At 37.0% G+C, this 27,113-nt stretch overlaps 1 pseudogene; it reads right to left on the bottom strand.

The window, feature by feature from the left end:
* Positions 1-606: 606 nt before the first annotated feature.
* Positions 607-26,461, bottom strand: LOC149211639 (ACT domain-containing protein ACR4-like; annotated as a pseudogene).
* Between the last annotated feature and the right edge of the window lie 652 nt (positions 26,462-27,113).

The following is a 27,113-nucleotide window of genomic DNA, read 5'->3' as shown; positions in this document are numbered from 1 at the left end:
GATTTAGCCATCCAATAGAAACATAAATTTACTTATGACAAAAATCTTCTCTCAACAAGATCATATTCATATTGACTACACTATAATTAGCGCAGTAGTTTGAAGCTTTGTCATTCTGTAGAACAAAGACCATTTATCAACTTGTAATTTGTACAACTTGTATAAACAATTCTAGATTAGGTGGTTTTAGTTCCTTTCTCCTACCACCATTGTAATTAGCATGGTCTTCTTTCAGTTCCACCAATTTTTCACACTTCTCTATGATGAGGTCAATTTCACAATTCCTGGGTCATCAAATGACAGGGCCATGTTCGACCAGTGTGGTGAATAGTTCTCCATTGCTAGTCTTTTGTTTGATGATCAACAAATCATATTTGGAAAATCCCAGTGGTATTGTGCTTTCCAGATCCTGGTATTGTTGTACCAATATATTAGAGAATTTCAGTTTGAAGTATGTTGGAATCACACCAATTTATGTCTTTAGCAAGGTAATTGTCATAGTGGAAAACAGATGAACGACGATGATTTTTAGAGAACCATCGTCCATATATACAACCTTTAAAGACGATTACTTAATTCCATTGCAAGAAGTCCAAAATACAACATCTAAGAATAGGATTTTATCAATCCAAGACTGTAGAGAAAACACTGTGACTTTGATTTGAAGAGATCACTAAGGGAGAATCAGATGGCAAGTTCTCTTGGAAGAAATTTTGTATGCATACAGTTGTCTTTTACTTGCAATATTGTTAGTCCAATTTCTTGGCGAACAACTTCTACTGTCGTGGCATCAATGGGGTTTCCAGCTGTATCAGTCACATAGAACACATCAGTGTCCTTATCACCCCACGTTGACACCTCTGCTTTTGTAACTGACATCCCATTTTCTCTAAATATGTGAGTCACCTCTGGCAGAAGCCCAACACGGTCGTTGGTTCAGAGTTCCAGTCGCATACCCTGAATTCATAAAATATCATCAACAAAACTCACACTAAGCTGACTAAAATTTAAAAAGGATCAATTTTGAATGCACCGGGAATCCCAAGTCTTAGGGTTTTGAATAAATTTCCACCATGGATTCGATCCTTGGACTCATACCTCTAATGTTCTTCGTCTAATGGCAGCCTCCAAACACTGAATCACACGCTGCTTCTCTGCTTCTGAATACATGGGGCAACCATCAGTATGCCTGATGTAGTACTCCTGTATCACAAAAGAGAAGAACGGAAATAAATACCCCAACTCTTCTTTAACCTAATTCAGATTCAATATTAATCCCATTAGGGATGTGATCTGAAACCACCTATACCTGGTTTAACAAAATCAAATTAGGAAATAAAAATTTGAAAAAAAAACAAAGATCCTATGAAAAGTCAAGTCCCTTGCAGTTGCTGGAGCTATACTTGAAAAGTTTGTCGTCCTTGAGACTCTATAGTGGCATGAAAGACAACTTACTCCATATCTGTCAAGCTACAAACAATATCAAAGAGAAGCTTAGGTCTATCTTTACACTGAACAGTCACCACAGAATACCCCCTCTTCAAACAGTTGTCAACAGTCACAAGAAGCTTGGCGTTGTCATTGTCCTTGAGAGAAAGAGATGCCTTGTCTCCAGTTCCATCGAGTTTATCATAGCCACGGTCAGCAAACATCAATTGATGAAGCCGCCTTTATGTGTGTGTGAATTCCATTGACACCACGGTTTTAGCTTCTCTAATGGTGCTATTTCCTCTCATTACATTTAACAAGAGCTCTTCAATTTTACAAATCTTTCGCTGGGCTTTAATGGCTGCACCTGTGTCCACATCAGTAATGTATACAAGACAGGCAACCTTCCTGTTGTGAGTCCAGACCTCCGCCTCCACAACGTTACATTTTAGGTCACCCAATACGACAAATATTTCAGATAACAGTCCCGATCGGTCAGTGCCTGTTAATTCAATTGCCGTATGTTCAACGGCTACATCTAGACCTACTGGTTTTCCAAACAAAGGCACTACGCAAGGGTTTGTTGCCAACCTCTACAATACAACGCATGGATGATTCAGGAAACATGAGAAATACTTTTTTATTGCTAACCCTGGTTTGAAATAAATTTATACATACCTTCTCAATGTACCCAATTACGCCTTCATCTGTAAGTTTTTTGCCATTTTCGTCTGTGACATGGAACACTGCCACAGCAGAAGAATTTGTCAGGAGCAGGACTGAAACAATGGTAAGAGTATTAACCTACAAAAACATAAGACATAATATCATTAATTACAACATACCGTCCATGAACCATCTCCCATCTGAAGAAACATAAGCCTTGTTGATATTAAGGTTCAGAGTAGTCTACCTAGGCAGATGAATGAACCTGAACCTGAAGGTCACGTCCCCTGGGTGGTGAGCTGCAGAGCGGAGGAATTGCCTGGGCTGGAGTTTTGTGTTGAGCTGCAAGTGCCGAGTCGAGGAGGAAGGTGAGTGAGCTGCAGGGGCCGCCTCGAGTTGGTTGGAGGAGCAGCGTGCGGTTTCCAAATTCCTCCATTTCGAATTGGAAATTGCATTAACTCTCCACGGCAACAATTTTGTCAGGAAATTAATGCGGAGCAGTGGGCGGAGGGTGGCAGAGCTAGGGGAGGGTGTCGGAGGGCGGAGGGATTATCGACGGCCGAAGCCGGACGTTTTTCCGGGCGGTGACGGAAACCAGGGAATTCCTCCGCCTAGGTAGACTACTCCTTTGTTCTTTCCTCCCTCTCTTTCCCCCTCCAACTCCATCTCTCTCTCCCTACCATCACTCTCCCTCTCTCTTTCTCTCTCTCTCTCTCTCTCGACCCTCTAACGTTGTCACTATCTCCCCCTTCTCTCTCTCCCTCTTGCCCACTTCTCTCTCTTAAGTTTGATTCCATGATATTGTGTTTAAGAAAGTATGCAAATTAGAAAACTCAGTTGTATGTAAAATATTAAACCTATATTTTGGATCAATCATGTCAATGAAAATACAATAATGAAAAACATAAAACATTCATACACTATCTTTCTTCTATTAATGTTAATCAATTTCATTAAGCTAATCGCTTGGATCCTTATTTAAGATGGATCTATGCCAGTTCCTAATAATAGTATTTATACGACATAAATTTCACATCTTTATGTTTAAAAATATTTACATTTTTAATTTTATTAAAACTTTGATTTAATTTCTATGGTTTAGATATATCTCAAAAAGTAATTAGAACATTTTTCCTTTTAGATTTAATTAAAAAAAATGTTATAAAATTAAATTAAACAAAATATTTTGATTGTGAAACAAGTTATGTTTTTTAGGCATGTGGTATTGATAAGTCATGGTATTGGCCCATGGTATGGTAAAAAAACCTATTTATATGTTAATAATATCCACTGTAAAGTGGGGGTGAATATCCATGATTTAGAATCATGTCATACTGCTATAAAATAGTTTGATTAATAATGGTCTCTACATTTTTATCTATATATTTTGGTTCCATGATTTGATTCGCCATCTATGTTATTACTTGAGTGAACATTTAAATTTTTATAAGCATCGAGCTTTATATTACTTTTAACTTTTTATTTACAATTCCATTGGACATATACCACACACTATGTTATTAATTGAGTGAACATTTAAATTTTTATAAGCATCGAGCTTTACATTATTTTTAGCTTTTTATTTACAATTCCACTTGACATATACCACACACTAGGCTATAGACTGCTTTTGCTCGATAATTCTAATTACATGATTTTTTTAATTGCTGAATTGAGGCTTCTGTGATCCATATCAGGTTTACGATAGATTTTTCGGCGTAAATCACATGATATTTCATTTGTTGACGCGTTTCGAACCAACCAGTGTGGTTCATTGTCAGGACAAGTTGAAGAATCAGATCAAGCTTTGCATGTTAAATAGTATGAGCAGAACCTCCAACGGCTAACTTGACCAACGACTAAATTTAACTTAGGACCAGGGTCATAAAAATAAGTTATTTAATAAATTAAAATGGAAGTTAGTTATATTAAGCGACCTTACTTTTATATATATATATATAAAGTAATTTTAATTGGTTGTTAAGTTAATAGTTAGTTAAAAAGTATTAACTATTTAATAATACATAAAAAAATATAAACATTAGAGTGAGAAAGTAATATTAAGTTAATTGAATATCTAATTGTTAAATTCACCTTAAAAAAATAAAATAAAATAAAAAAATAAATTTAAATTATCTAGATTTAAATTAATGGTATATATGAATATACCTAAAGGATTAAACTACTTTATAAAAATTAAATTTATAATTATATAATTATATATATATATATATATATATATATATAAAATAAGAAACCAATCATCATGTTTGTATTGAGAAGGCTAGTGTTGTTGCTAGAGTTTCGTAGTTCCATCATCGGAAATTTAGGGAAGCATTGGAGATTGAAAAGAGGCCAAGCAATCTCAATAGAGAGGATCGCTGGAAAATGAGTAGTTGTTGAGCACCAACACTCTCTTCCTAGTCGCTTTCTTCCTTCCGCCCTCTCTTCCCCCCTAGCTTTTTGACTCATCTAATTATTTGAGCTGTTAGAAAATTATAATTCTTGTATAATAATAATTTAATTTAACATTTACAATTATTTTATTTGATTAATTAAAATATTTTTATTCTTTCCACCCCTTGGCTTATTTTAATATTTTTATACTATTAGTACCTTTTATAACTAACTATTATCTTAATTAAATTAATATATATATATATATATATATATATATATATAAAAGGTAGTTTAATGCTTTAAGTATATTCATATATACAATTAATTTAAATCTACATAATTTAAATTTATTTATTTATTATTATTATTTTTTTAAGGTCAATTTAACAATTAGATATTCAATTAACTTAATATTATTTTCTCATTTTAATATTTATATTTTTTATGTATTTATTAAATAGTTAATACCTTTTTAACTAACTATTAACTTTAACAACCAATTAAAATTAAAATGATAATTTAGATAATATATATATATATATATATATAATTAATTTAATATATATTTAACTTAACTTTATATATTTAAAGGTAAGGTTACTTAATATAATTAACTTTCATTTTAATTTATTAAATAACTTATTTTTATGACCTTGGTCCTAAGTCAAATTTAGTTGTTGGTCAAGTTAGCCATTGGAGGCTCTGCTCAGACTATTTAACATGCAAAGTTGGATCTGATTCTTCAACTTGCCCTGACAGTGATCTACATTGGTTGGTTCGAAACGCGTCGACAAATGAAATATTATGTGATTTACGCCGAAAAGTCTCTCGTAAATATGATTTTTTTAAATCATAAAAACCTTTATTTTTACATTTTCATTTATTATGGAAAATTATTTTTAATATCAATTATTTATTATTATTTACTATATTGGAAGACTTTATAACAATAATTTATAAATTAAATGTGTTTCTTAAATAAAAATAAGTTAACATTTAATCTAAAATTAGATGCATGTGAAGGTTGATTGGTGGAAAAAGGGTTTAGTGCAGCATGATCGGATTTAAGATGCTTCGAAGTATCTTAGAATCTAGGATAACATCAATACACCACTCCTGATTAATGGTTGTAAATTATTGTTGGTCCCTAGCATAGAGTTCAAACTAGTGTTAAGGGTTTCCACTACAATTATTTTGGTTAAATTGGTTTTGCAGGTCAGTGCAGTTGTGGTTCTAATGTTGAAACCTTGCCCACTAGAATACTTCCCACTATAAGGAATTGCAAATCGTTATTTTGTAGCAAGTATTCATATGAATGAACAACCACTCCACCGTAACGTGTTGGAAATAATGAGGGTAAATTAGTATTTTATTTCATTTTAACTTCACAAAGGAGTGATTATGGTTGGCATTAAATCAAAACAAATAATCAATAACACATTACATATAAATGATACACAATAAAATCAAAACAAATAATTCACAACACATCACATATAAATGATACACAATAAATTTAAGGTGGAATTTTTAGGTGGAATAATTTATGTTGGAAGTAATGGAGAAAGCTAAACTTAGATTATTATTATGATGATGATATGTTTGAGACTCTAATCTTAGACTTTATGTCCTAATATCTAGGGAGTGGTTGAAACCATCATGTTAGTGTGAAAGCCTATATATTTGAGGCTCATCTAACTCATTGTAAGCGAGCTTATACGAGTGTTTGTACATTCTCCATGTATCTCCCCTCGAGAGCCATTTAGGTAATATATTAAGATTTTATCATGGTATTAGAGTTGCAGGGTCAAATAACCTGCATGCTGAGTGAAGGATTTGCTCGGCGTGCCTAAGGCGAAATTGTTGTGTGGTTTGGGGGAAAAATCACGTCGATCCCACTGTGAGACGCCCGTGCATTTTATTTTGACATTTTGGCGCCACTGAAGGGTGGAACGGCTCGAATGAAGGGTTGAACGGTGCGAATCCGCTGTGGTAAATCGCGCTGACCGCGCGGAACAAAAAAAAAAAAAATTGTGCTGTGTCGCTGATTCTGCTGTGAAGAGATCGCAAGAGGCCAGACTTGCCCGGAGGTTGTGAGGAGGAGGCTGGATCTCTATTTTTTGTTTGCAGGCCGCACGGAGATCGACAACAGCTTGGATCGTTGGATTGCCAGAACGCTAGATTGTTGGATTGCCAAATCAAGCCGTTGCGTGGAATTCCATGGAGGCGTGCAAGAGCCCATGAAACCGCCAGAGGCTGCAGAATGTTGCTATGTTGAATCAAAGAAAAACCTTAAACATTTGCCGTAAGTGGCGTGGAGGATTGCGTTGAAGTGGTGAACACCATTCAAGGTGATTTGCTCCCGGTTTTGAGTGTTAATTCTTGAGGGGCGGAATTATATAATTAGCTTGAGAGGATGAATTCTTTGCCTGGTTTCGAACCAAATCATCATCCAGGCCATAGATCTTGTATTGCTGTCAGCGTCATCTAGTAGATTTGTCCTGGAAATCTTATTGTTTGAGAAACCTAGAAGTTGCAGGGTGTGGAGATCCCAAAACCAATTGGGTTAATTTTCTTTTAAGTTATTATATGCCACAATGAAAATGCAAAAGGTCATGCTGATTTGAACCCATCTTTAGAAATATGTGTTATCAGAAATTGCTAATTACATACATCAGAATTAGATATTGATAGCGTTTCCAGCTTGTGAGAGGTTATTTTGTTGCTCGTCGCCAGAGCCGAGGGCACTAAGACTTGCGTGGCGCAGAAGCCACAGTCTACAAGGTTCTACAGTTGAAGAGCTACCAAAAGGAGAAGTTTCCCACTTGCGTGGTATTGGGGTTGTTGGAGCTCGTTAGAGGACCATGTGGAGTCGAAAAGAAATATCGAAGCAAGATAAAGTGAGATACGCTGGACTTTAACAACATGTCTATATTTTTAGATATTTTTTATTCTGATGATGATGATTTTCTCATGTGGGCATTTGGAGGCATTAGCATGAGTAGTATGTTCGAGTCAGAAGAAATTTCAAAAAAATAATGTGGTTCTGTTGATGACCACGAGAATCAAGAGGCACAGTCTGTTGTGCAAGATCCTGAGATTGAAGACACACGAGCTGATCTTTAGGAAGGGTGTAAAGAGGAACAAAGTGTTGAAGATCAATTGGACGAGCCACATGAAGCTGATTGCAAAGACGTGGCAGAAGAAGACAAAGCTGGAGAGAATTTAAATTGTGATGATCTCATTAATATTTATGTGTGTAGACATTACATCAATGAATGATGAATACATCATATTTGATGTTTAGATGGTTGACACCGAAAATAGTGAGAGGGAAAATTCTCCTATTCAACCTGTCATAATCTTGAGAACGGTGAGAATAAGAATTCAAGCTTTCCATCAATGGTGAAGAAATGAGGTGAAGATACATCATTACCTCATGGCGAGGAAAGTGAAGATGAAGCCTCGACTCAAGATGAACAAGCATGGACTCACAAGCAAAAAGACCAAAATGAAAACCTTTGTTACCAATTTTTTTCATGTTTTAATTGTAAGCCTAGTTGAGACTAAACCAGTAGGCGTATGTTATTGTTCAGTACCCTTTCTCCATTAAGGGGGAGTGTTGGAAGTAATGGAGAAAACTAAACTTAGATTATTGTTATGATGATGATAGGTTTGAGACTCTAATCTTAGACCTCATATCCTAATATCTAGGGAGTGATTGAAACCATCCGGTAAGTGTGAAAGCTTATATATTTGAGGCTCATCTGACTCAATGTAAGTGGGCTTGTGTGAGTGTTTGTACACTCTCAAGGTATTTCACCTCAAGAGCCATTTAGTTAATATATTCAGATTTTATCAATCTAGGATGAAATAAGTGAATTATCTAAGAGGTTCTTAGATGATTTGGATGAGAACATCTCTTCATGTTTGTCATTATTTTGGTCAATAATAAATATTGATTTTATATGGTGATGGATTTTATTTTTAATTTCACAGTAAGCATGGAATTGTTAGAAAAATAGAAGAGAGCATAGAGAGATTCATCACACAACAAAAATCACCCAATAATTTATTGATCACATAAATAAATTACATATATAAGACTTAGATCATTGACTTGGACAAATTATGACTCACACATGACACTACTGCAACTCACAACTTAGGAATCAACAACTTCTAGATTGACTCCTTGTAAATCATAATGAAAACTATACATGACATGGAAACATTACTTACAACACCCTCCTTTAATGCTTACATGTAACAAATATAAAAAACAAATATTACAACAATAAATGAATCTGCCATTTGTCTGATATGGTCATCATTAGCACTCATATCCACTCTGAAATTTCACGGTTTCTTTTCTTTTCTTCACCACACTTTCGAGCTTCCCACTTGATCCATGTAAGGCATAACTGATTCAGACCATCATTGACGTGCTTTGTGGAATTGATGCTTCTCAATCTCCCAGAGCGCAACAGGTCAGTCTTGATATTGAACCATCCTCTGAAACTGCCACCATCTGTTGAATATATGGCCTTCTGCTATATTCATAAGTTGTCTAGGATAACATTCTAGGTATAGAATGTCCTCAAAAGACAATTCTACAACTTGACCTTGTACAAAGTAACATGTATTGCTATATTCATAAGTTATCTATGATAACATTCTAGATATAGAATGTCTTGAGTAGATAATTCTACAACTTGACCTTGTATAAAATAACATGTACTATGCTCTGGGAACATGACGGATCACACCAACATTAAGAACTACCTGTAAGTGATACTCTGAAACATGACGAGTCACATTAGTCTGTTAAATAATTAACCTCTTCTTTAAGGTTCTGCATATTTGATCATCTCATAACTAACACCAACCTTCATAAATGCATTAAAAAATTTACACCTATCACTCCATCTTAATTATATGAACAACAAACACTCACAAATATAATATATATAAATCTCCATAACAACCATTCTAACTACATGATTAATTAGCATATTAAGAAATATTCTCATAGGCCCAACCATACTATTATGGCATGCAAGTCTTAATGCTAGCGATATTCTTTTAGGATTGTTGCCTTCTCTTTTAATGCTCAAGCACTAAAAGAATTCATAAACTTTTCCTGCATGAATTCCAAGAGTGTTCAACTCAACGAGGTCAAAAGCTGAGTGTTAGCTGACATGTAATATGCTGAACTGTGAACACACAATTATGCAGGCGACTACGGATTCTACAAATCCATGGGAATGTTAGACCCAAATTGAAACACATTAAGACGACACCAGAGAATTTACCCTACCAATGGAAACAAAAATAGTAGAGTGGCTCTTGACAAGGACATTAAAAACAAGTGTTTAGAAGATGCAATAGAAAATTAGGCATCACAGAGAAATCATGATCATGGCATTTTTCTTCCTACACGTGTCCGTGTTGGGAATTTTCTGCTAAATTCCAAAACAAAATAACTGAACAGAGAACAATGCTCTGTTTTTGCCACAGGATCTTTAACACAGGGAAGCATAAAAATTGTTTTGCTGAGGAACAGAGTTTCACACACCAAAAATAAACTTGTATTCATTAATTAAAGACAATTGCAGTTACAAATTCTTCCTCTCATAGAGGGATTCTCCAAGGACTTCCAAAAAACAAATTACTCTGTTTCAGCTCCAAAAATTTATTTTTGCACTACTGTGTGTAAAAATAAAACTTACATTCACTGCTGTAAAAACAAATCTCTTACATATGGTGCTGCATTTTTAAATTCGTTATCTCAACAGCAAAACAAAAACATTTTACATAATCTGTCTCTGCATACAAAATGTTACGCTGCTGTGTAATTTTCCTTACAAACTCCGCATTGCTATGCGTTAACAAAAAAGGAACACTTGCATATACGCTCTGCTTCCCCTTACATTACATATACAATACATAATAAAAAAAACAATACATTTTTTTACCTATGCTATACTCACATGAAAATAAAAAACAATATAATTAAAACTTCTACCTATGATCTACCAATCACAAATAAATTTCATTTAATTTCTTTGCTGACAGAACCGGTGGTCAAAACACAAACTTTCACTTCATGTTAAGAAATAAATGCTGTAGGTCTGTTGCTGTACATCAACCATTGATCTGCCCTCAAAAAATCGGACGACTGTGGTCTATATCGGAGGGCCTCTTCTTACCAACCTTTACCTTCTGGGAAAAAAGTGGTTTTGGAAATTTGCTGTGGACACGTGTCAGCTGATGTACAATCTCGCATCCCCTCTAGAGAATACCACTCCGCGTGAAAGGTGGTGCGGGAAAAAAACTTCCTGGTTTCCGGAATTAATACGCGATAGTTGCAAATTATATTTCAACACTCCCCTTTAATTTCAACTGCTGGGTTATCAGTCATACCCAAACACTTCCTAAAAAATTCAAAACTTTTCTAGTCCAATGGCTTGGTCAGAATGTCTGTAATCTGCTCTTGAGTCCTGCAATGTTTTAAAGCAATTTCTCCATTGCTTACCAATTCTCTAATGTAATGAAACCTTGTGTCAATGTGTTTCATTCTCTTATCAAACATGGAATTCTTAGATAATGCAATAGCTGAACTATTGTCACAAAAAATCACAGTTCCTTTTGCCTACTCTTGGCCTAAGCTCCTTAACGTCCTTCTCATCCAAATTGCTTAACATGCTGCCACTGTAGCTGCCACATATTCTGCCTCTACTATAGACAATGCTACAATAGGCTACTTTTTAGAAGCCCATGAAATGGCTCCTGAACCCATGTGAAAAACATAACCGGATGTGCTTTTCTGATCATCTACATTTCCAGCCCAATCACTATCAGTGTATCCAATTAAATCTGAACATTCTGAGACAGTATACAAAATGCCAAACCTTTTAGTACCTTTAACATACCTCAAAATCCTTTTTGTTTCCTGCCAATGTGCTTCTTTTGGCCTCTCCATGAATCTGGAAATTAAACTAATAGCAAACATTATATCTGGGCTAGTTGCAGTCAAATACATGAGGCTGCCAACTATGCTCTTGTACAAACTAGGATCAAAATCCTTGCTGCTGTCCTCTTTGCTGAGTTTTAATCCCATCACAGTGGGAGTGATTGCTGCTTTGCTGTCTTGCATATTAAATCTTTCCAACACTTCATTAGCATATTTTTCTTGTGAGATAAAAGTCCCATTTTCATTTTGTTCTACTTCTATTCCTAAGAAGTATCTCAACAAACCCATGTCAGTCATTTCAAATTCTTCTTTCATGACTGTTTTGAAATATTCAATGAGGTAATCATCATTACCTGTGCAAATAACATCATTAACATATAACACAACAACTAGTATTTTACCATCTTTTTCTTTGATGTAGAGGGTGGGTTCTCCCTCACACTTTTCAAATCATTTTTCCAGTAGAGAGGAATTTATCCTACTATACCATGCTCTTGGTGCTTGCTTCAGCCCATAAAGAGTTTTCTTCAATCTGCACACTTTGTGATCTTGGCCTTTCTTTTCATAGCCTAGAGGTTGTTCAATGTAAACCTCTTCCATTAATACTCCATTTAGGAATGCTGACCTCACGTCCATTTGGTAAAATTTCCACTTGTTTTGTGCTGCTATGGATAACACTGCTCTCACGGTTTCCATTCTTGCAATCGGTGCGAAATGTTCCTCATAGTCTCTCCCATACTGCTGCTTATACCCTTTGACAACAAGTATTGCCTTGTGTCTTTCTATTTTGCCTTCATCATTACTCTTATTCTTGTAAACCCATTTAACTCCAATGACTTCTTTTCCTTTAGGTAGTTCAACTAAATCCCATGTCTTGTTTCTTTCTATGGCATTGATCTCCTCATCCATAACTTCTATCCATTTCTTATCCTTAATTGCATCTTCGAAATGAACAGGCTCATCAACATGACAATATAAAGCAAACAAAGAGTTCATACCTTCATCATAAATGTCACTTAAATTTATGAACTTCTTACCTCTTTCATTTGGTGTACAAGTGCTTGAAGAAGCACTTGATTTTCCTCCTTGTGGTGTGCTTGGAGAAGCACTTTCGTTTCTCCTCAAGGGTGTCTCTTGCTGCCCTTGTGTTGGTGCTGCTGTTTGGGGATGTATTTCAGCCATCTCCTCATCATCTTCATCATGAGACAAACAGTGTTTAACATTCACTGTTTTCTTAATGCTTCCATCCCAAGCTTCCTCCTCAATGAACTGAACATCTCTACTCACGAAAAACTTCTTGGTAGATGGGATATACAAACTATAAGCTTTGGATTCCTCATTGTATCCAATGAAAATACATTTCTCCCATTTTCTGTCCAACTTCTTCCTTAGCTGATCTGGAATGTGTGCATAAGCCACACATCCAAAAACATTCATGTGGGTGACTCCTTGCTTTCTCCCACTCCATGCTTCTTCCGGCACTCTGTTTATGACTGCTTTTGTAGGACACCTATTCAAAATATATAATGCATAGTGTACAGCTTTAGCCCAATAATCATTTGGCAAATGCTTTGCCTTTAACATACTCCGCGCCATATCCATGGTTGTCCTATTCTTCCTTTCAGCAACACCATTTTGCTGCGGAGTGTACCTTGTGGTAAACTGTTTGTGAATTCCATTTTCTCTACAAAAACGCAGAAATTATTTGGAGATATACTCACCTCCTCTGTCAGTTCTTAAAATTTTGATATGCAGCCCACTTTGGTTTTCTACAAGTGCTTTGAAATTGCGAAATTTTTCAAACACTTCACTTTTGTTCTTCAGAAAATAAACCCAAGTCTTTCTGGTGAAATCATCAATGAATGTTAGAAAATATTGGCTGCCTGCTAGTGATGGAGTTTGCATCGGTCTACATAAATCTGAGTGGACAATTTCTAAGGGTGCTTTTTCCCTTATGCTTTTCCCTGATGGAAAACTTTCTCTGTGTTGTTTCCCCAAGATACAACTTTCACAAAGGTTGTCTGATTTCTCTATCAAATTTCTTTTCTACTCAACAAGTTAAGACCTCCAAAGTTGAGATGTCCAAATCTCAAGTGCCACAACCAATTTTCATCCTTTGGTACGCTTTGGAAAGCCTCTTGTGTAACTGCTGCTATTACTTCTTTATTTTTCAAATCTGCCTTTATTCTGAGAGGGAACATCCTGTTCCTTGTCATCTTCACTTCAAAAATACATCGTTTGCTAGGTTTTCTATCCATTATGGTGCATACATCATTCTCAAAGAAAACATTGTACCCCTTTTGAACAAGCTGTCCAATACTTAAGAGGTTACACTTCATTCCAGGAACATAATAGACATCTGCTATGGTTTTCTTTTCACCTTTCTTTGTAAATATTTTTACTTCTCCTTTTCCCATAACAGAAACTTTACTATCAGTCCCAAGTGTGACTTGTGACTTCACACTCTGATCTAACTTAGAAAACAAGGCTATGTTTCCTGTCATATGGTTACTGCAACCGGAGTCTAGAAACCATATATCTTCACTGTTTTTTTAAGCCATGTTACATGCTAAAAGCACATTATCTTCGCTGATATTTTCTCTATTGACATTTGCACTAGATCTATTATTTATATCATGCTACTTCTTTCTACATTCATTTGCATAGTGCCCATATTTTTTACAATAATAACATTGGACATTGGATTTTTCATACCTTTGTCCTTGAGCATGATGTTATCCACTTTGTTGGCTGCTGCCTTGGCCTTGGATCTGATTTGGATTGCTGCCTCTTCCTTGAGCATTTGCTGGACTGTTCCTTCCACCTCTGTTTTGGCTTCTGCCTCTTCCTCTCTTGTTTCCTCTGCCTTGACCTGTTCTTCTTCCAAAGGACATCTGGGTCTTGAAGGCTTGCTCTAGAGATGAGTTTTAATTTCTACTCAATCTTTGCTCATGTGTTATCAGTGATGCATGGAGTTCATCAACAGAAAAATCTGTGAGATCCTTTGTCTCTTCTATGGTGGTGACAATCACATCGAACTTTGAGGGTAGAATCCTCAATAGTTTCTCCACAATCCTCCTTTCTTCAAGAATCTCTCCATGAGATCTTATTTGTGTGACCAGACTAATCACATGTGTGAAGAATGAGTCAATATTATTTGACTCCTTCATGCATAAATTCTCAAAATCTCTCCTCAGCAACTGTAGTTTTGTTGTCTTCACTTTCTCCATGCCTTGATAGGCTGTCTTAAGAGTTTGCCATGCTTATTTGGATGTCTTGGCTGTTGCTATCCTTGGAAACACACTCTCATGCAGTGATTGATACAAAAATATGAGGGCTTTGGAATCCTTCTTCCTATTTCTCTTCAACAGATCTTTCTCTGCCTGAGTTAACCTGTTAAACTCATTTTCATCTGCTGGTTCTTCAAAGCCATATTCAACAAATTCCCATAAATCTTGTGAGGCAAACAAGGCTCTCATGGTTATTGCCCAATAGTCATAGTTTTTCCCATTAAACTGTGGGAGCTGAGTATTAAAAATACGCATGCTAGTGATGGTGCCGGTGCTGGAGCCAGCCATTCCTGCACTTATTTGACTGAGTGTTTAAAAATAACTGAGAAATACCTTGGATTCTTTTGCCTGAGACTTCACTCTGCTGGAGAAGTTGTTGCAGCAAAAAAAAAATCCTTCCTTCAACTTCTTTGACACCTTCAAAGAGCCTGGAAAAGCTCTGATACCACTGTTTGGAATTTTCTGCTACATTCCAAAACAAAATAACTGAACAGAGAACAATGCTATGTTTTTGCCACAGGATCTTTAACACAGGGAAGCATAAAAATTGTTTTGCTGAGAAACAGAGTTCCACACACCAAAAATAAACTTGTATTCATTAACTAAAGACAACTGCAGTTACAAATTCTTCCTCTCACAGAGGGATTCTCCAAGAACTTCCAAAAAACAAATTACTCTGTTTCAGCTCCAAAAATTTATTTTTACACTACTGTGTGTAAAAATAAAACTTACATTCATTGCTGTAAAAACAAATCTATTACATATGGTGCTGCATTTTTACATTCGTTATCTCAACGAGCAAAACAAAAACATTTTACATAATCTGTCTCTGCATACAAAATGTTACACTGTTGTGTAATTTTCCTTACAAACTCCGCACTGCTATGCGTTAACAAAAAAGGAACACTTGCATATATGCTCCGCTTCCCCTTACATTACATATACAATACATAATAAAAAAACATTACATGTTTTTTACCTATGCTATACTCACGTGAAAATAAAAAAAACAATATAATTAAAACTTCTACCTACGATCTACTAGTCATAATTAAATTTCATTTAATTTCTTTGCTGACAGAACCGACGGTTAAAACACAAACTTTCACTTCATGTTAAGAAATAAATGCTGCAGGTCTATTGCTGTACATCAACTGTTGATCTGCCCTCAAAAAATCAGACGACTGTGGTCTATATCGGAGGGCCTCTTCTTACCGACCTTTACCTTCTAGGAAAAAAGTGGTTTTGGAAATTTGCTGTGGACTTGTGTCAGCTGATGTAAAATATCGCATCCCTCTGGAGAATACCACTCCGCGCGAAAGGTGGTACAGGAAAAAAACTACGTGGTTTCCAGAATTAATACATGGCAGTTGCAAATTATATTTCAACAGTCTATTCATTTGATATGTCCTTACGATTTCACTTATATGTCCGCATCAATGTAATGACGCTCGACAAATAAGAATCATTCCATGTGGTATCTGCCCTTTGGACAAGAGAGTTCCTTCCATCTGGCCACTAGGAATCGACCTCTGACCAAAACAACCAAACATATGCATTATGCAGAAATATGGCGATACATGCACAACGTTCGACTTGACAGAACATGTGGAGGGAAGGTTTAGATAGAACAATTGGAGGGAAGCCAGACAGTAGGTAAACAAACCTTCTAGATCTCACCAGTCGTAGATCTCCTGATTAGTCACAGACCTAAAAAAAATTCTCCTTAACTTTGCTGGCAAATAAGAAAATCCCAACAGAAACCCCAACATCTCACTGTCTTGGCAAGCATTGGTGTAATGACGCTCAACGACCGAGTATCCTTCCATGCGGCCATTGGAAATCGACCTCTGATCACAACAACCAAACATATCCATTATGCATAAATATGGTAATAGATGTAAAATGTTTGAAAAAAATACGAGACTCTGGCACTGTGGGGACTACTTCAGTTCTCCAGAATATTGGTTATGGACCACATTCACATATTGACAATATTCATATATATGGGAACTCTGAGTCCCTCATCCATGGGATTATGGCCAATTCAATAATTTTTCCTTCAATTTTTAGTGACTGGATTTCTCACATCTACCTCCTCAAACAGTCCTTTCAACACAACATTTTTCAACATATTTTCAGGGAATCCAATTTAGTTGTTGACTCTTTGTCAAAAAATAATAACTGATGATACTGGCTACATTAATTTTATATATATGGAAGAAAATACCATTAAAGAGAAGAGCACCATTTTACTTCTCTAGTATCTGGTATCTTAGTTATTTAGTCTTTATGATTAGCAGAACAAACTAAACTATTTTTGTTTATGATCACATGCATTTTTTGAATGTCCTCTGAGATATATTGTCATGTTTAAATATTTCAGCATTTCTTTAGCAAAAGGAAGGGGAGAGTTGCTTGTATATATTTTTTTTGGAACGATCTTGGAAAATGAACTTGTACGAGTGTTTTTTTTCGGTCATATATATATGTATGTATAGGCATCAAGATTTCTTCAATTTATTCTCTATATATTCCACAATATTACACGGACATCAAAAAGTAATATTTATTCTGTATATGTCATTGGTGGAATTTATCCTACATGCATATGCATTTGGCCATAATGCTTACGACCTAAATTTCAAGTTTAAATAAATGTTTTCATTTATGAAACGATTTTTACACTTATGAATCAATTTAAAAGAGCAAAGAAGAAAAACTGTTACACAAAATATTGTCACCATGACTATTTGCAGTCAGTATGGGTCCATCATCATCCATACTATCCTCCTTGGAAAGTCTCAGACCTTAGCTCTTCATGTCAAGCTTTAAAAATGAGAGAAAGTCCTTTAAAAATCAATAAATCTCTGGTTCCGCACTTTCTCTTACTGTTGCCTGCGGTCTCGCACCCCTTGTTCGTGTTACCTGCGGACCTACCCACTCTGTCCCTAAAGGGGTGGGTGTGGACCCCTGTAAAAGTAAAAAAGGCGCAAGTTTATCTTCAAAAAACTTACTTATGGTTGATTCTAGATGATTCTAGAAGGATTCTTGACGTGGATGGTTCGCTCCTAGGTGGTTCATGCATCCCAAAACTAAAGGAGCTAATCCCTTGATGAGAGGAGTTATCCCTTTGAAGGAGGAGCTTATCCCTTCAAAGGTGGACCTAGTAACTTCCCTCCATTGCACTATAAATTAAGGCAGTGGGCTGGTTGCTGGAGAGGTTAGAAGCTGAACATTTCTAAGGGTAAATTCTGGTGGAATTGAGGCTCCCTAGTTAAGCTTGAGAGGAGAGATCACATACCTTTTGGCTTCATTGGGAAGTGAGTGAACTTGTCAAAGTAGAGGAAACTTCTTGCTGGACCCTGGGAGGAACTTGTACAACATCAAGGCACAGGTTGTAAAGTTCTTCTTGATTTAAGTTAATACAATCAAACTCATTTTTCTCAACAAATTGTCTTACGTGATTTGTTTCATAAATTCCTTGATCATTATGATGGATATGCTTTATTATATTGGCTTTCCAGGTGCTATTTAATGTGTGTGCTTGTTTGTGTCTGCAAATTCTACATAAAGGAGCTCATTTGGATCAAAGGAGCGAGGCTTCTACAAACTTGCACTGGACCCAAGGTAGGCTTAAAACACTTTTTTGCCTGTATTTATAAATTTCATATTTAGTGAAAGATAGAATTTGATTGGTTTGTTTGTCGCTAGATATCATTAGATACTAGGGAGGTCAATCTTGTTCGCAAGAACGACTCATTCCCTGTGATAAAATGGCAACTCCTAGTTAAGCTTGAGAGGAGAGATCACATACCTTTTGGCTTCATTGGGAAGTGAGTGAACTTGTCAAAGTAGAGGAAACTTCTTGCTGGACCTTGGAAGGAACTTGTACAACATCAAGGCACAGGTTGTAAAGTTCTTCTTGATTTAAGTTAATACAATCAAACTCATTTTTCTCAACAAATTGTCTTATGTGATTTGTTTCATAAATTCCTTGATCATTATAATGGATATCCTTTATTATATTGGCTTTTCAGGTGCTATTTAATGTGTGTGCTTGTTTGTGTCTGCAGATTCTACATAAAGGAGCTCATTTGGATCAAAGGAGCGAGGCTTCTACAAACTTGCACTGGACCCAAGGTAGGCCTAAAACACTTGTTTGCTTGTATTTATAAATTGCATATTTAGTGAAAGATAAAATTTAATTGGTTTGTTTGTCACTAGATATCATTAGATACTAGGGAGGTCCGTCTTGTCCGCAAGAACGACTCATTCCCTGTGACAAAATATAGTATACCATAATAGTGTGTCAAATATACATCGTCTTCGATCATAGGTTGAAAAACACCTTATGATCGGCAAAAATGATAGTACAAAAAGCAAAAAATGTCATATGTGTCTACATCAAGCGATCATCCTATCACTGGTGATGATCACGATATGAAACCACTATACGAGCCACCCTACACAAGAACCTCCTAAAAGGTCCTGGGACCCCGATCACATAGCGCTGCAGCTGGAGAGGAATATCATCTATGGTGGTCTCCGGGATGTCTGCAGTCAGTCGCTCTAGATGACTCTCCAACTCGGCTAAAGTCTCAGTGGCTTCATCCTGTGGGGCTGGTGCCGCTGCAACTGGTTGTCTTCTCTCGTAAGGCTGGAGAGTGGCTGGTCATCGTGGACCTACATCTGCATTTGAAACTTTTTACTATCAATTTTGGGACGAAATAAAAACAAAAAAAATTATTAAATTAGAAAATGTTAAAAATGATGTTACCCGAGTCATCCCATTACTCTCTTGGTAGAAGAGCCATGTCTGGGTCACCTCGAAAATCTACCCTGGCATAAGGAAAGTCCTGAATAGCGAATATTTGGTTCTCTAACCAATGAAAATACTCAGGAGTTAATTGAACAACTTCCGTCCCCTCAGGATGACGAGCCATAACTGCGACCCATCACATCAGTTTGGGCTCTCGAGGAAGTCCAACCTCAACGGTAAGATGCTGTGGGACCAACATTGGGACCCTCTCCAGACCAAAGCTCATGACTAAAGCACCATATCCAAAGGTCTTCAGTTGTCCGTTTTTGACTATGGTCAGTTCGCCTTTTATATTAGCCAACACAACCACACACCAGTTGAAGATGGTGCCTTGAAAGCAATCCACTACCATTCGCATCTGGGATCCAGTGGCCACATGTAGTGCTGCGCTCCCGCAGAGCCTGGTAGCTGTAAAAGAAATAACCATAAGTTTAGAACGAGATATGGTCTTGATATCTATCCCTTTGTCTCTGGTTTGGACATTGCACCACTCTAGCCGGAGGCTATCAACAGATTGGTCACCTAGCCTAGTCCCGAACAGAGTCAAATGTTCACCTTTCTTAGGCAAACCAGTCAGAAAGTAAATGTCTTCCAACTCCATTTCAAGTTGGTGACCACCTATAAAGAAGCATTGATCCTCGACATTCCATCTGTCTACTAGCCACTGCAAGAAATCCACCTGGGCCCTCATGCCAGGTATGGCCCAAAATTTGTACAAGCCGCACACCTTCAATGCATCAATTGAAGCTTGATGATTAATGGCGGCCAAATCTACGTCCTCGTGCTCCCGTTCTCGCTAATCAAGCATGATGTGTAACCTACAATCAGTAAAAAAGGTAGATTAGAATACATAAATTTGAAATCTCTGGGTGAATTTTGAGTTTCTTAGGTTTTAAAAACCTTTGCGCGGGGTCCTCACCCTCTCTTATAGAGACAGTGCGTGGGTCCGCACCTTGCCTTAAGGGCAGGTGCAGACCCCCGACTTTTTTCCTTATACGAAAAAGTCGGGGTCTGCAGGTCCCCAGTGTTACACTTGCGGACCCACGCGTGGGTTTTTCGCCCTAAAAACTCCCAAAAAATCAATCTAAAGCCCTAAAAATCAAATTGAAATGGATGAAATTGAAGAGTAGGATGATGTGGATTACCTGGAGGAGATAGCGCTTGATTTCAATGGTTGGATTTTCTGCAATCTTCTCGGGAATTTTCTGACCAAAAGCCCTCTTTTCTCACCTCAAAAGTTAAATGGTAAAAATGAATTGATAAAACTCCTTTTTATAAGTTTTTTTGATAAATAAATTGTTAATTGGTTTATTTTTTACTTTGAAAAGGTAATTTTTGAAGCATTTTTATTTATCTTAAACAGGTATGAGTAATTTTTCGGTTTTTGTGCAGGATAATGGATTTCTCTGGTAAAGTTGATCATTTTTGACGAAAAATCATTAGAGTAACCTTTAAGCTCTTTTATGACTCCTAAAACATGAAAATATCGCCGAGTTTTTCTTTTTAAACTCGTTAAAACGGAACTAAAAAGACGGTCCACTTACAACCCTTTTTCTGACCGTAAAAACACGAAAAGATTGCTGGATTTTTGTCGTTTCAAATTCAATATTGGTAATGAAACGATGTGTCCTTGATCGATTTTTTACTTTTTCAGATCAGAGACACTAATTATGAAAAGTACTCCTTGGTCGTAATGATCAAGCGGTTCTCTCAAGTATTATTTTATACTTTTTTCGGGCTTGGGAGACACAAATTTACAAAAAAAGATAACCATGGAGTTTTCTTAAGTTTTTTCAGACTCCCTAAAATTGAAAAACGCCGAGTTTCTCCTATACTGGACTCTTTAAAATTTAACAGTAAAGGAGCTGTTCAATTACAAACAGGAATGGACCACTCCTTCTTAGGGTTCGAATTTAAACTAAGTTGGACTCATCCAAAGGATGAGCTTATAATCAAGCAAATGTTATCCTCCTCAAGCTTGTTAAAAAATAAAGAGGTACTTGCCAGAAATGGTGGGGGAAAGGAGAGCAAAATGAGCTTGTTTGTCATACTTTGTCTCAGAAAAACCTTTTAACCACTCTTGAACACGACACTTTTCATTCACCTAGGTTGGGAAATCCTTTGCCTAACAGTTGATCAAACCATAATTGAAAGTATTCAGCCGGTTTTTGGGTATTAAATTTGGGTCAATTGTCACCAAACCATCTATTGTGTCGTTATGTGTTCGAGAGGTTAGTGAAAATAAGCCATTCACCTGCAAAATATCTGTCATCCATCTTGACCATCCCTGAGTTAGTCCTTGCAACAATATTTCTTCAAACTTGATCTATGATTTCGTGTTGTGGGCATGCCTATGACGGATCACTTTCTATCGACTTCAGCTCATTATCTAGAAAGATGATCTAGAAATCATCAGTACCTTGGGATCTGCATGCCTCAATGGCCGGTTTCTCGCCTTCGAGGATAGGTTGCATCATTGACCTTCGATCAAAGGACTCCGTGACATGTTCGACATCAACACATCTAACCACATCTCATGGATTGTACTGAGTACTTTGAGAGCCATTGACATTAATGGTAGTTTCTCTCACACTTGTTAACAATTTACATCATAACTGGTAATCAAGTGGTTTCTACCATGTTCAACTTCGATACATTCATTCACATGGATAGGATCGTACTATTTCAGGAAGTAGAAATCAAGACCCTGGATCTAGTTTCCACCATCCAGGCTGCGAGGAATTTTGTATTCATTATACAGTCGACTATTCGTAAACAGATGGTTGCGTCCATACTGTGTCTACATGTGTCTAAACTTATGATGTATTGCAAGATCATCCTTATATCAGAGCAGTAGTTAGTTTGCTAGTTAGATTTGATCTGAGTATGGGAATGCCTACCTCAGCGATGATATGATCTCATATATATTTTTTATTGAATGTTTATAGGTTCCGACTGAGCTCTCCACAAGATAATCCTCGAAATGATAAAGTACTTCAATCTTTTTAGATGATACATGAAACCCTACTCTACTACAGACTTCACACTTTAGGGGGCAATATGTTACAAAAAATATTGTCACCATGACTATTTGTAGTCAGTATGGGTCCATCATCATCCATACTGTCCTCCTTGGCAAGTCTTAGACCTCAGCTCTTCATGTCAAGCTTTAAAAATGAGAGAAAGTCCTTTAAAAATCAATAAATCTCAGGTTCCGCACTTTCTCTTACTGTTGCCTACGGTCCTGCACCCCTTGTTCGTGTTACCTATAGACCTGCACGCTCTGTCCCTAAAAGGGTGGGTGCGAACCCCTGTAAAAGTAAAAAAGGCGCAAGTTTATCTTCAAAAAACTTATGGTTGATTCTAGATGATTCTAGAAGGATTCTTGACGTGGATGGTTCGCTCCTAGGTGGTTCATGCATCCCAAAACTAAAGGAGCTAATCCCTTGATGAGAGGAGTTATCCCTTTGAAGGAGGAGCTTATCCCTTCAAAGGTCGACCTAGTAACTTCCCTCCATTGCACTATAAATTAAGGCAGTGGGCTGGTTGCTGGAGAGGTTAGAAGCTGAACATTTCTAAGGGTAAATGCTGGTGGAATTGAGACTCCGTAGTTAAGCTTGAGAGGAGAGATCACATACCTTTTGGCTTCATTGGGAAGTGAGTGAACTTGTCAAAGTAGAGGAAACTTCTTGCTGGACCCTGGGAGGAACTTGTACGGCATCAAGGCACAAGTTGTAAAGTTCCTCTTGATTTAAGTTAATACAATCAAACTCATTTTTCTCAACAAACTGTCTTACGTGATTTGTTTCATAAATTCCTTAATCATTATGATGGATATGCTTTATTATATTGGATTTTTTGGTGCTATTTAATGTGTGTGCTTGTTTGTGTCTGCAGATTCTACATAAAGGAGCTCATTTGGATCAAAGGAGCGAGGCTTCTACAAACTTGCACTGGACCCAAGGTAGGCCTAAAAAACTTGTTTGCCTGTATTTATAAATTTCATATTTAGTGAAAGATAGAATTTGATTGGTTTGTTTGTTGCTAGATATCATTAGATACTAGGGAGGTCGGTCTTGTCTGCAAGAACGACTCATTCGGTGTGACAAAAACAATAGAGAAAACAACCAATTTTAAATTTTAAAATTGCATAAAACAGTAAATGATCAAAGCCATGACCGCTAGCTAACCTTTTACCCCGTTAACATCCTAGAGGGCCAATATTGTCAGTGCACACACTATATTAAAAGAAAATTTAAATAGAAGAAAAATACAAATATGGGAATTAATGCCCACCATACCACTTCCCTGTCAAAACCATGTCCCACTATCTAGTAAGGGAAGGATCAATGAGTTTTTAATAGAATAAAATAAAAATTCTACATATATTTTTGGGCTAAACGAGGAGGATACTTCTGGAACGACCTGTTGGCTCACTGGGCATTCCTATGACATGGAATAGAACCCAAAAACTCTCGTTGGTACACCCGTATGTTCTAGTATTGAGAGATTTGTTAGCCGCGACAAACCCCATAACTTCTTCAGCTTCACATAGTCAGAAACCCGCAACTCCACCAATGAATGCAAATATACAACACCTGGTATCTCTTCCAGCTCAAAGCACCCAGAAACATGTTGTTCTAACCCTTTTATGTTCTTCAGCTTCACACATTATTTACTAACAACTTCTTCAACAAAGTCAAATGTCCAAGACCTAGAAACTCTTGTAACTCGGAGCATCCAGGGGTCAGCCTTGCCAGCCCCTATATGCTCTCCATCTTCACACATTCCCTTGACAAAAACATCTCCAACAAAGTCAAATGGTCTAGACCTGGCAGCTCTTGTAACTCGGACCTTCCAGAAACGCTTAGTTTTCGAAGCTATGTTAGCCTTGCCAACCCCTATATGCTCTCCAACGTATTTTTACCTGCACCTGCATACCAAGAAATTTTATAGTGTGACTTGTGATCTATTTTAAGCCATACAACACATCCGAAAGCACCTCTTTGTGTCACTCCATCAAAATAACCTACGGGAAAAAGTATATCAAGTGGGATGTAGCAAATCAATATATCCTTGTCCCATTGTGTGCCAAATCTGAGGGTAGCCATCCACCTTTCAACTTTGAAAATCATTATGTAGATATCAATTATGTAGTCTTCCAATATGAAACCATTTCTGACCTTCCATATTTCCTAGAAGATGAAAAGAGGAGTGGCCTAGAAATTACCCCTGTGATCTATCCACCACCGAAGGCATTGTTCTATGGAGTGGAAAATCTAAAAGGAATATTGTGTTGTTGTAGTATGTATCTTCATACCTGTATAGTTATAGGACATTCCAAAGATATATGTGCATTTGTATCCAATGAGAGCCTAAAAAGCGAACATCTACCAGGCCCTTGAATGCCCCTTTTTTGAAGATTCTCCCAAGTCATTTTTGTTATGCCAAACCAATGAATTATAAAGAACGAACATTCAATTTCCATATCTTGTAGAACTAGACAAGCTGAGTTAAGAGAAAGAAGTGGTCATTATGTACCTGTAGGAATCCGCTACTACCACTGAATTGTTGTTTAGTCTTCCAGCTCGTGTAATGTGATCTCCCTCCTCTATCATGCAAAGGCTCTCTCTACTAAGGGACTATATGTATGCATTCCATTCCTATGCACAATGGCCTACCATTCCCATGTGTTCAACTTTTCTCCAGATAGGAAAATGGCTGTTCATCACATATTGATCTGTGCTAAAAAGAAGTATCCGTTATAATGTATTTTGGACAAAGTATCCTCAGAGAGATTATATACCCCCCCAACTCCGAGAATGTTATTAATGTTGATAACAATGCGATTTCCTTTGCCAAACGCCCATGTAATTTTCTAAGAAACCATTCTTTGACCTTTTGGAAACTATTCCATATATAAGATTCAGCTTTGATTCCAACATAACCTTCTTTAATCTAGTCCTTTGTTGTCCTATTCTGAAGATCATGTGATTATGTCTTGCCAGATGTTTTCCTAGAAAAGTGCTCTCTAGATAGATTTGATAATGAGAGCCCATCCAAAATCTTGATGTCCATAATTCCTCATCCTTCGAATTCTTTAGGGATAGTGATCTTCTCCCTGTTACAGGGATTAGTGTCCACACGGATCTACTCTATCCCACTAAGGTATGGTAGTGCCTTAGAAACAAAACCACAATAAAGTCTAACTTGATTTCCTTTTATATGAATAGATAGAAGAAGAAAGAAGGGGCCAACCTGTGTCTTCTGTTTGAACTCCTTACTTGAATCTTCCTCCTTCTTGTAGCCGTTCGGTTCTTGTCCGCTTATATGCCCAGCTTTTAGGAATACCTGCGAAATCAAAGCAACCAGATACTATGCAAGAACAAAGATCTATCATATAAGTAATCTAGGGTCAGTGTAGATTAGCCATTCACATGTATAAGCAAAACATATATTGCACAAGTAAATGGAAGGAACAAGAATAACTTTATTGATCAAATAAGTCAGGAGAGTTACAACCAGCTGTTCTGACCCAGCATCATCCTCTTGACATGAAAGATTTCTCTTAGAACCTCATACAAAAGCAATCACCCAACAAGCTCAAAGATCTCCTCAAGAAACTATCAGCAATTCCTTGCAATAAGCCCAAATTCCAACCTCTGGATCTCATGGAAAGGGATCCATTTATAGCCATTTGACAAGGTCATGAGTCAGCTTCTTTGTTTTTGATTAGTGTCCTCCAACTGATAGTCCATGCTTCCACTTGGTGAATGAGCATCTATGACTCATCCAAGGTCGAATTCTAGGTAGCAAGTGTCACAGGAGAGAGTTATGGAAGATTCCATGACTTTCCACCTTGCAAACCAACACTGCCATTTGTCACTTTCCCGCCCAGCGCACCCTGTAGAAGGGCTACCTGCTCTTAAACGCAGGTGCACAGTGTATCTACCTGCTCTTAAACGCAGTTAGACCATGGAGCAAGTGCTCTTATCCTGAATTGACCTGTTTTGAGTGGTTTTTCATGAAGGACTTTCTGGGAGGAGCTATAATCCTTTGACCTTTCTCCTTTAGGGGTTGAAACAACATCTTTAGGGACTAAGAATCCCTTGAATTATGGATATTTGTCGCTTGGAGTCGCAGGACCCAAAAATATCTATAACAGCTGCCCCCTAAAGCATGAGGTCGATATTTTTCTTTTTCCTTCCTTTAAAAAATGTCGGGTGAAATGCTTTATAATGAGGATTCAGAGTTCTTTACTAGCCAAGAGGAGACCTGTAATAAGATACAACACAATACATTATCTTCATAACATTTTTCATGATCTAGCTGAGGCGGGCATTCCCATGCTCAGCGTTATAAAATCATACTCATGTACATAGGACAGATAACTGTCTGAAAATAGACTGATGATTCTGGTAGAGCCATCATCCTGATTGGATGATTATCTGTGCCGTAATGCTGTACATCTGATGTTTTTATTTTCCTGAATATATCGCAGCCCGGATGGCTGAAACTAGATCCGGGGTCT

This window comes from Pinus tabuliformis, chromosome 1_1, assembly GCF_031772625.1.
Source record: "Pinus tabuliformis cultivar Carrire ecotype Pingquan chromosome 1_1, CPIR1, whole genome shotgun sequence".
Classification (NCBI taxonomy): Eukaryota; Viridiplantae; Streptophyta; class Pinopsida; order Pinales; family Pinaceae; genus Pinus; species Pinus tabuliformis.
The sequence above is the reverse complement of the archived record's forward strand: the minus strand, read 5'-3'. Positions and strand labels throughout refer to the sequence as shown.